We start from the raw sequence: 11,774 nt of genomic DNA, 5'->3' as shown, positions 1-11,774 counted from the left end.
TTGGTTGGGAGCAGTGCAGCCGGCCCCGGGGGCCCAGTCAGTTGTATAGGTCTCAATGTCCACAAGAGCCTTGTCCTAAACTGGCTATAGCCCCAGGACCTTGCTGTAAGCATGCAGCCACCTCCAGTTTGCTAGTCCCCCCTCCCCCTCCCCATGCACAGCTACTGCACCAAGTGTTTTGTGGCTTTTTTTTTTTTTTAACCAGATAGCACCAGCCCACCAGACATGGCTCTTTGTTGGGACCTGGGGCACTAGGATCCCAGGTGAGACAGAGAAGCGGGGCCGTGGCTGGCTCAGCTCACGATTTGTATGTTGGATGTGAGCCCCCACAGGGCTCTGGGCTGACAGCTTGGAGATGGGGCAGGGCTGCTTTTGATTCTCTCCACAAAATAAGTATTAATGTTTAAAGTTAATCCCAAAAAAAGGGCTGCCCTGCACTTTATCATAGGAGGCCTTGTTCAGGGAGCTAGAGTGAAAGCTTCCATCCACACTGGGATGAGAAGAAAGTGGCAGTGACCAACAGGAGGGGGAGAAAATACAGAAGAGCCCCTATGCCCCACCCCCCAGGTTCACACACATGGTGGGAGGTGGACTCCAGGTGGTGTAGCCCTGCTCCCCTGCGAATGTTCTGGTGTCACACTGAAGGCTTTCCTGGTGGTCAGTGAGCACTGTGCTGTGGCTGAAGACTCCACCACAGCTCCTACCCACAGGAGGGCTTTCCGGTGCTGAGTTAAGGTGTGTGCTGTCGCTAAACAATTCCCCACAGTGCTGGGAGGTGTGGCGCTTTCCTCCTCTGTGGACTTTCTGGTGTTTGAGGCCAAAGCTGGGGCTGAAAAGTCTCCCACATTCGTTGCACTTGTAAGGCCTCGCTCCACCGTGAACTCTCTGGTGCTTAATGAGGGTGGAGCTTTGGCTGAAGAGTTTCCCACATTCATAAGGCTTTTCACCAGTCTGGATTCTCTGGTGTTTAAGGAGGATGGGCCTTTGGTTAAAGAATTCCCCACATTGGCTGCACTCATAAGACCTTGCTCCTCAGTGGACTCTCGGCTGTTTAATTGGGTGGAGTTGGAGGTAAAGAACTTCCCACACTTGCCACATTTATAAGGCCGTGCCCCAGCACGAATCCGCTGATGTTCACTAAGGCTGGAGCTTTGGCTGAAGACTTTGCCGCATTTGTAGGGCCTCTCTCCAGTGTGAAGTCACTGGTGTTGCACGAGTGTGGGTTTGTCGCGGAAGACTTTCCCACACTCGCTGCACTCACAGGTCCTCTCCCTGTGTGGACTCTCCAGGGCTGAGCCAGTCTATACTTCCAGCAGAAGGCTTTCCCACACTTGCTGCACTGGAGTGCTTGTTGGCTTGGTGGAGTCTCCACGAGGGGGGATGGCCTGCTGCTTTGTGGTCCTCCTCCAGTGTCCCACTCAGGTGTCTGTCCAGGGTTTGTTCCCCTGCTCCCAGCTGGATGCAAACCCCCCGCTGGGGGACAAATCTGCCTTCCTGATATGGAGGTGTGATGTTCCCACAGAAACTTTCTGCCCAGCAGGTGCCTCTGGATGCCCTGCCCCATGCCAGCAGCCTGGGAGAAGGGCTGCCTCACACAGCCCAGACAGACCTTGTGACCCATGAAGTGTAGGCCAGGTGTGGCAAGACCCCCAAACCAACCTCAGGAACCTTTGCTAGTGGCCTTTCTGAACAGCTAGAGCTCAGGCTGCTTCTGGGAAAGAAGGGAGGGTGTAACCTCTGCGGTTGGGGAGAGGGCCTTACCCAGTGATGCAGAGTGTAAGACCTCCACCCATTACATCCGGGTACAGGTGTCTCTGAACCTCGTCAAGGAGCCCTGTGATGAGGGGGACAGTTGTGTCCAGAAGCAGACTCTCCCTGGAGGATCCCATATTTACTCCCAGGAACCTGCCTCCCAGACATAAGCAGCTGGGGCCTAGCATTCTCTCTCAAGCTCCGCCTCTGGTCCTGCCCTGTGTGGTCCTCAGGAAGGGTGAGAACAGGGCCTCCCCGCACCTGACCCTGTTGCTGGTTTAGATCACATGCACTCTCAATAGCCTTGGTGATTTATAGTATGTTATGTCTCTTCCTGGCCATTTAGGCCCAGTTATATAACCGGTATAATCGACCCACTGATGTGAGAGGACCACAAGAGCTTGGGAGGGTGGGTCCATTCACATGAGAATCTGGCCAAGACTTTCTCCTCTGAATACCTCCCTCTACATTCTTGGGAACAGCTGTTATCCTCCTATGACCTGTTCATGCCCCAGCCTAGGTCAGATGCTGGGGTGTAGATGGCCTCAGAAGTGTGTGACCAGCTGTGCAGCAGTTGTGGTATTTTTAAGCATGGAGTCCTCTGTGACTGGTCCATATTGGTAAATTGTGGAGCTTCCTCAAAAAATTAATAGTAGAACCCCTTATGACCCAACAACAGCACTGCTAGGGATTTACCCAAGGGATACAGGAATGTGGATGCAAAAGGGCACATGTACCCCAAATGTCCATCACCTTCAAGAAGATGTGGTTTATATATACATGGCAATGTGAAAGAACAATGTTAACACTCTCAGGGTGTGCCTCCCTCCCCCCATGAGACTCTGGAATACTGAGGACAGAACTGGGAGTGGAAGGGGATGAGCAGTGGGGGGTTTTATGGAAACCAACTTGACACTTAAACTAGAGGAAAAAGAGAGGGTGCCTGGGAGCAACAGCAGCTTTGGCTCATCTCAGGCTTTGAGCTTGACAAGCTCAGAACCTGGAGCCTGCCTTCAGATTCTCGGGGGGGGGGGGGGGGGGGGGGGTGTCTCTCTTTCTCTTGATAATAAAACATTAAAGAAAAAGCATCTGCTCAGTTCACGGAGTTTTTAAGCCATCTGCTTTCAGCTGATTTCATGATATTGCCTTGTGGACTGGGGGTTCAAGCCTTGTGCTGGACTCCCCAGTGGGTGTGTGCAGCCAGCTTGGGAGTCTCTCTCTTCCCTTGCTCTTGTTCTACTTTATTTAAAACACCTTAAAAATGTTTGTTTAGTTTTGAGAGAGAGGGAAACACAGAACCTGGCTCTAGGTTCAAAGCTGTCAACACAGAGCTTAGTCCTCTGAACCTGTAGATCCCTCCTGTATCATGACCCACATTAACAACCAGCCCAGTAAGCTAACTCCTTCTCCTAGCTCTGCATCTACCACTTTGGCTGTGTTACAAGCAGTACTGACCAATCTAGAATACTGCACAAGCCTTGTTAATGATCTCTCCTGCACTCTGGGCTGTGCTGTGCTCTAGCCAGGGGCAGCTCCTTTTCTCCTGTTCCAGAACTGTGTAGCCATCACCAACATGGTCAGAATAGAACCACAGCTCAGGCCTGACTCTAGCCTCCTCGTCCTCTGTTCTTACCAGACCTACTGGAGACCTAGAACATTCTCCCAACCACTGTCATCTCTGTCTGGCCTCCAAACCCACAGCTCTGTACACACTGATTCCTCAACCTCACTCTTTCACACTCACCCCATTGCTTGCCCAAAGTGGGAATCTCTGTGCATATAACCCCTGACCTCAGGGCTTAGGGCAGGAAGGGTGGCACCAGGAGTTCCAGGACACCAGACACTCACCACTGCAGGGTCCGTAAGTGCTTCTGCTGAAAGGAGAACCTGGAGGAAGAGTAGGGCCATGTTAGTTTAAGTCCCGTCATGGTATAGACAAAAGTGTGAAACCTAGTATTCTGAGGTACAGGGGGAAACATCCAGCATTTATATTATAAGAGAAGGCAGAAAGTGTGTAGGAGTTGTGCCCAAAGCAGGTGCATCTGGTCTTTTCAGGAGTGGAGTGGAGAGCTGGTTAGCTGGATTGGGAGGCAACAAGTGGGAAGCATAATAAGGGGTTAAATTCTGTCCACGTTTACATCCTGGTTTATTTCTGACCCTTCCAGTTGATTCCTTCTCACTCTGGTCCATCCTATTAGCTGGTCAGGAATGTGATTCCCTACACTTCCATGTTTTCTCATAAACGTTCAGAAAGAGGTATTGCGAATACAGTCTCTCCTCTGGGTAAAATAACACATCAAACCACCACTCAATTAGTACATCCAGAATAAAGGAAGTGGTGTGGGGAACCCAGTAAGAGTGAGGGGCTCTGCCTCCAGCCGTTCGGGGTAATTGCATTTCTGACCATTTTCAACTTAAGAGAAATGAAAGAAGCTACTAGGACCTAGTCCTTGCTACATTCTCATTGTATAAAATTCCTGACTGAAGCATTACATTTTATCCTTCCAGTGATTAACAAGATAGCTTACTTGAAACATTCTATTAGTTTCTCTGGCAATGTTACCAAGGGAAGAGAACAGAACAGGATACTTAACAAAAACCTTGTGGGTGTGTATAGTCTATAATTAGTAACAGACGAGATGGGGCGTGTTCAGGTGGTATGGCCGTAGACTATAACAGAACAAACTGAGAAAGTGAAAATGTTAGTTTTCTGGATCACAATTTAAGAAAAGTGCCATCAAGACAGAATCTCAAAAGAAATGAGTATATACAAAAAGCATAAGATTAAACTTTTCCCCCTAGTGTGTATTTTGGAATGAGACAGAGTGAGAGCAGGAGAGAGGAGACACAGAATCCAAAGCAGATTCCAGGCTCTGAGCTGTCCACAAACTCAACAACTGTCTGCTGAAGTTGGGTGCTTAACTGAGCCGTGCAGGTGCCCCAGAAAGGGTAAAATTAATGAAGGTAGAACAAAGCTGAACACTGGACAATACGCATCTCAGAAAGAGAAAAGATTACTGCCCAAACTCAAATCCAACAGCCCTTAAAAGATTGCAAGCAAAGCCAAAACCTTGATATTATGCATATTATATGGAGGGGGAGGGAATATTCAAATGTTTAAAAAGATATCAAGGTCCTGGGAAGTGGGATAAAGGTGTGTCTCATTACAAAAATGCACCTGTGGTGTTACTATAAATACAAAAAGGACTCAATCTCAGTTGGAGTCACGATTTCAAGCCCCCCAGTTAAGCGTAGAGCCTAATAAATAAGTCTTTTTTATTTAAAAATCTGGTGTAGGGAGAGGAGAATTTTTGCAAGCAGTTAAAAAAAATACAAATGTAAGGTAAGGTTAACAGTAACCACAAAAATGAAAGCAAAACTCGGTAGGGCTCAGGCAATCCTGGAGCCTGCTTCAGATTCTCTGTTGCTGTCTCCCTTGAAGGCTGACACCACAAGCCTGGCACTGCTCAGTGCTAACAGCACTAGAGAAATTAGTAAACTACTATGCACACGTGGATCGGTAACATTTTAAAAACCAGTAAACCTCTACTTGGGGAAACCTATCTTTAAAATACAGTGCTAGACAACTGTGTGCTTTTGTAGCCCACAACCATGTTGCTCCAGTACCAATGTTTGGGCAGAAACATGAAAACATCTTACTCATATCCCAGAATATTGCGCAGAAAAATGGACAGAGGTGAAACTGTAGTCACTGTGGTGATCCATCAAAGCCTTCGTATTGCTCAAACTACAGGACGATAAATGGCGCTTACCTGAAACATCAGACGACAGCCGGACCTTGGAGACGGGGGTAAGTGCTGTGGAAGAACCGCGCAGCTGGGATCCTGTCTATACCCCAGTTATTCCCCAGCCAGTGTGAACGCGACAATGGAGCAGCCGGGCCGGACGGGGGTGCTCTGACACCCTCACTCACAAATTCACACAAGACAGGTGGCCGCGACCAGAGCCCCACCCAACAAGAAGCCACGAGTTGCCCCGGGGATGAAGCTGTCCCCGACGCTTGCACTATTCCAGAAGAAACCCCAACAAACCCATCTTCAGTAGGAAAAAGAACAGTTTAGCAGCACTAACTGCAGGTACTGATTTTACAGCTGGCTATTCAGCGGCACAGGACCCTCGTAAGAGCAAAAATATGAAATTTTAATGCAGCATAAGAACGGGGTTGAGGGTGAGGGCTCAGAGACACGCAGCATTTACCAGGCTGGGAACCGCCCGGGCGACAGCCACAGCACCCGTGCTCCGCTACCTGGGTCAGTCCCAGCGAGCGCAGGACAGAACCAAGTCTACAGGATGTCGCTGGAGGCCAACGCCGGAAGGCCCGCCTCCAGAACGGCCCGTGGGCGGAAGTGCCTCTCCTTGAGTCCTCATTGGCCCAGTGAGACGCCCTGACCGAGCCGCCAGCCTCTACAAGGGTCTCCCTTCCGGACTACCCACAGCTGTCCCGCCGCACCATGACGGGCGCAAAGACAGGGTGTCTGGAATTTCTGAGGGGGCTCTGGCTTCTTGAAGGGGTCACACCTGCTGACCACAGAAATGTACTGAGACATACATATATTTCAAATGTTCTCCAAAGCTGCAAACCAAATTGTCCCTGGGGCACAAAGTGCATCCTTCCATAGCTGGGATCTAAAATATCGTCTTAATGCTTTTCATGTTAGACTGAAACTTTAGGATCCATGGTAGAAGTTCCACTGTCAGAAAAGAGCTAGTGATTATGTCCAACTATCACTCCATCCATTCCACTCTTCTGTCGATACCTATCTGAAGAGTGAGCGATTTATACTACATTGGGAAAGGGGGCTTCTGAACACTGAGACGGAGGAGGGGCAGGATTGGATTTATAATTTCACCTGCCGTTGCAGTGACAATGCATGGGCCCCTGAAATATCCCAGAAGGGGGGAAACTGCTGAAATCAATGATGATGTAGCTAGTCATTAGTGCTCAAAATAGCTCTTGGCCATGTGCACATGGGTAGTATTTCACTGAAGTTCCAAGGGACAATGAAGTCTGAGGAGTGAGGGGATTAAGCGGAGCACACGCTTACAAAGGAAATCAGAGGCTATGACTAAATTTGTGACTTACCTTTATCACAGAGAAATACCAGCTGTAATGAAGCTGTAGAGACGGCTTTGCCCTTTGAGGCGTCCGTACTCTTCTGGCAAATGCCCCGTAAGTGCCTGTAATTCAAGAGAGACTGAGACTGAGTAGCTACATATATTCCTTGGCAAGGCCTCGAATATGGAGAACCACAAATACTCTTTGTATCCCGAGAGTGCAGAGCGCAGCTGTCCCATAAACTTTCCTAGGATACATCATGTAGCAATGCAAACTGAGCCAGACCTGGACTGAGAGTTGTTTTTATCCTTTGTCCTCTGAACCACACAAACCGGAGAGGTACCTTCCAAAAACCCGATTACTCTCAGTCAGGCAGAATCTAATTCTGTTCTCACCCACAGTGAGTAGAGTAAATATAGTTTAAAGAATAAGACTTTTATCACAAAAGCCAGTGCGGTGACCAGGGAGTTCCTGTCTTGCATAAATTACAACTCTCCGCACATGGTTAATAGACACTGATCCCCCCAAAGAAAGGAAACACTGGGAAGCCTCTGTGAGCTGCGAGGTGAGGCCAGCTTCAAGTCCCCTGGTCCAAGGCTGGCTGATGGACCCACCCAAACTGATAGGGGGATAAGGACTGAGGCCTCAACAACGCTGGCGACTACTCCAGATAAAGCACCAAAGCACAGCAATCTCCCTGAGCATTTGAGAGACCAATGTAATAAACTGGGCAAAGAGAGAAGGCTTCTGTGACCCTGCCAGTGTCTGTCACAGAAGCCTTCTCTCTTTGCCCAGTTTATTACATTGGTCTCTCGACACTGGCAGGGCCACACTTCTGTGAAGGACCCTGCGGCCCAGGCAGGTCTGAAAGAGGAAGAGTTCATAAAGCCACCCATGTATTGAGGAGTGCAGAATGTTTGGATACAGAGGTGCAATTCTGGCTGACATGGTGGACTTCCTGGTGCTCACTGAAAATAGGCTACAGGCTGAAAACTACAACATTCGCCACATGCCCAGTGCTCTTCTGAGTGTGTAGATGTTGTGTAAGACTTAAAGGTTTTAGTTTTTCTGTTGATGATGGGGAGGATAACAGGTGCAAACAAATACCACCCAAATAGGTGAAAAGCTCTTTGTAACTTGCAGCTGGGAACAAAAGAAGGTCAGGCAGAACCCCCTACAGGGGCTTGTAGTGAGGGATAGAATGACAGGAAGCTGGAAAGGGCAGCTTATGCAAGGCAAGCTAGGTTTCTGAGGATCCCTGTGCACTGAACAACTTCTTAGACTCCAGGGCAGAGGCTATGCTCAGCTTTCTGGTACCTGGTTCTGAGCTGACTCGGGGGTCAGTACTGGTATGGGTGAGGGCCCAGTAAGGGAATTCTTTAGGGATGTGAAATTAATCAGCTAGTCCAAAAGCAGAACTCACTGGCTTCATGCCAGGCTTCAAAGAGGACATAAGATGGTATTCTTTAAAGTATATATCAAAACACAGTCATGCTGGCATGAGACACTGAGATACCTCTGTAATAGAGTGGAGAGCACAGAAATAAGTAGAAACAAATTCTCATAGATTGTCAAATTTCCGCAGATTTGGGCATGGCTGTAAAGACTTTCAATCTTCAATTGACTGTCATTTGAAGAAAAGGCACAGGGAAAACTGAATATACCACATGCAAAAGTTTGTGGTATGTTATATACCATTAAACAAAAATGAACTCAACAGTGGCTAAAGACTTACACATGGTTCTCAAGCCATATAACTTAAAAGGGAGGACGCTTTCTCACACTGGACTTGACAATGCTTTCTTAGTAGCACATATGATGAAAGGTAAAAAAAAAAACATTTTTTTTGATAAAGTGGGCCATATCAAAATTTTAAATTCTTGTGCACCAAAGGAAGCAATTAATGGAGTAAAAATGCAACACATGGAATGGGAGAGAAACACCTGCTAGGGTATTAATATCCAGAATGTACAAAAACTTGTATAAAGAACTCGTAATTCAATAACAAAGAAAATACATCACCCAAGTACATGAGCAAAGAAATGCAAGCCAACTCTATAAAATATACCCCCAGAATGCCTATTTATGTATAAATTTAAAACATGATGGAAAGGATGAAGAGAAACTGGAAACTTCACACATGGAGACAGGAACATAAAATGGTACCAGCATTGTTGAAAGCATGACCATTAAAAAAAAAAAAGTATGACCATGATTCAGTGATTCTACTTTTTTGGGATATACGCAAAAAGCGCTGAATGCCTTTTTTTAAGCACAGAAATGCTGGTCAAGTGCACACTCACCTTGTTGGGACATGGCATCCCTGTCAGGAATGCATGTCAGAAACCCCAAGGATTAGGCCATGGGACAGCTGGGGAGGGGGGCTTAAGGTGGTGAGAGGAAGGCCTGCTGTGCACAGCTGAGCCCGGCCGGTGCCCACGGAGGGACAGCCCTGACTCTGGGGAAGGACTGAGAAAGGGGTGAGTGCAGGGAGGAGAGGCGGGCTCCCCAGCTCTCCTCTGCAAATGACTTTCAGCAAGGCCATGGCTGCTGGCGACTGGTGAGCACTCAATAGAAGACTGAGTCCACACCCAGAAATATGTGACTACACACTGAAAAATAGAGAAAGCTTATGAAAGAAATTGAAGACACACGCGCACACACGGAAAAGCATTTCCTGTTCATAGACTGAAAGAACACGTATTTTTCTAATCTTCATACTGCCCACACCAATCTACACATTCAATGCAGTCCTTATTAAAATAACACCAGCATTCTTCACAGACCTAGAACAATTTTAAGATTTGTGTGGAACCAGAAAAGACCCCTGAAAAAGAAAACCAAAGCTGGAGGCATCACAACCCCAGACTTCCAGCTGTAATCATGGAGACTGTGTGGTCCTGGCAGAACACAAGAGCTGAAGAAACAGAACAGAGAACCTAGAAATGGACCAACTCATCTTTGACAAACCAGGAAAGAATATCCAATGGGAAAAAAGACAGTCTTTTCAGCAAACGGTGCTGGGAAAACTATGGAATAAACACTTTTTCAAAGAAGACATCCAGATGGCTAAGACACACATGAAAACATGTTCAACAGCACTCATCACCCGGGAAAAGCAAATCAAAACCACACTGAGATACCACCTCACACCCGTCAGAGTGGCAAAAATCAGCAAGTCAGGCAACAACAGATGCTGGTGAGGATGTGGAGAAAGGATCTCTATCGACACAGGCAAATTATGGGAAGAGCCCCACTGTCCATCGACGGACGAATGGATAAAAAAGATGCGGTGTATACAATGGAGTACAGTATTACTTGGCAACCAAAGAGAATGGAATCTTGACATTTACAACTGCGTGGATGGGACTGGCGGGTATTATGCTAAGCGAAATGGTGTTTGTCTACCTCTGACTAATATGACTTCACCCACATGAGGAATTTATGATAAAAACAGATGAACAGAAGGGAAGCAAAAATAATATAAAAACAGGGAGGGGGACAAAACATAAGAGACTCTTACATATGGAGAACAAACAGGGTTACTGGAGGGGTTGTGGAAAGGGGGATGGGCTAAACAGTTAAGGGGCATGAAGGAATCTATGCCTGAAATCAGGGTTGCAGTATATGCTAACTCATTTGGATATAAATTAAAAAATAAATTGATTTAAAAAACACGTGTAAGTTTCATGACCGTAGGTGGCATTCAAGGACCACTTAAGGATATGTGTGCAGACTTCAGCTGAAATGTTAGCATCCTTCAAGGAAGCGGTGGAGGGAGGGAAGCTGCAAGAGTTAAAACAGGAGGGGGAAAGGAAAGTTACAAATGAGGTGTGGCCACGTCCCAGGCATCATACGGCAATGGACACAGAACAGATGCTCCATGTGAGGGCCACATCCCTTGGAACGTCTCTGATATTGGGGAAGTAACTGCTGTCCCTCCTGCCAGGGGCCTGGGGCGCTCCTGCTGCTCAGCGCAAGCAATCACGTGGGCCTGGGAAAGACAGGGAAAGAGTGGCAGACACCCACCCACAGTGACCCACCGCACATCGAGAACTTCAGAGGAAGGTCTTCAAAAACAAAACTCTAGTGGGGGCACCTGAGTGGCTCAGTCAGTGAAGGGTCCAGCTTCAGCTCAGGTCATGATCTCAGAGTTTGTGAATTTGAGTCCTGCATGGGGGTCTGTGCTGACAGCTCAGCCTGCTTTAGATTTGGTGTCTCCTGTTGGGGCACAGTAGGCCAAAAAACCTCCCTATGGAGCGTTGACGACAAGGCCTCCGGGGCACAGGCCTCCGGGGCACAGGCGAGTCTATATAAGTGACCATTGACAGCTCTGCCTCCGGGGCGCAGGAGAACGATTTAGGAAGTTGCAGAACGAGTCCAGAGACTATGAAACAACATTTGGCCTCCTGGGCCGCACATGTGACTTCTGTTTGCCCTGTCTATGACTTTCTCATTGCTTTTCAAAGAGGTGTAAGGATGCAGGTCTGATTCAGGTTTCCCCTCTGACCTTGAAGGCCAGCTGACACCATTAACATTTCTGGGGGCGAGCCTAAAGATGGAGGTTAAGACTAGTCACGCCCTACTTGGGGGTTCTCGGTCCACTCTGTAATTGAGTTACTGTCATGATGTGATGCTATAATGATTGGACCCCTGTACCTGTGTCACAATTTCCTGTAACTCCCCTTCCCAAACTCATAAAAGGCCCTGCGCCCCCATGCTCGGGGCTCGCTCCACGTGGATCCAGTGGGTTGTCGAAGTCTGTGAGCCCGAGTTTAGGCTGGCCGGGCCTAAATTCGTAACAGAGCCCTTTGCTTTTGCATGCGTGCTTCGGCCTCCCTGGCAGTCTCTGGTTTTTGGGGGCGATATTAAAATCTGGGTACAACAGAGGCATACACTTTTAGGCTTTGAATCAACTTGGGTCAATCAGTGACACCAGCCTTCT

The 11,774-nt window shown here is 47.9% G+C and overlaps 1 long non-coding RNA gene across 2 annotated transcripts in view; it reads right to left on the bottom strand.

Moving 5' to 3' along the window:
• The window catches only part of LOC115280111, a 16,324-nt gene that overhangs the window by 661 nt on the left and 3,889 nt on the right, over nucleotides 1–11,774 (bottom strand). For both annotated transcript variants that reach the window (XR_003903649.1, XR_003903650.1), the window contains exons 2-3: nucleotides 6,857–6,951; nucleotides 3,601–3,639 (exon numbers count right to left, since the gene is read on the bottom strand). This is a non-coding gene — a long non-coding RNA (uncharacterized LOC115280111). The remainder of the gene's footprint in view (nucleotides 1–3,600; nucleotides 3,640–6,856; nucleotides 6,952–11,774) is intronic.

Source organism: Suricata suricatta, chromosome 16 (genome assembly GCF_006229205.1).
Source record: "Suricata suricatta isolate VVHF042 chromosome 16, meerkat_22Aug2017_6uvM2_HiC, whole genome shotgun sequence".
Lineage (NCBI taxonomy): Eukaryota > Metazoa > Chordata > Mammalia > Carnivora > Herpestidae > Suricata > Suricata suricatta.
Note: the sequence above shows the minus strand (reverse complement) of the source record. Positions and strands in the feature narration are given on the sequence as shown.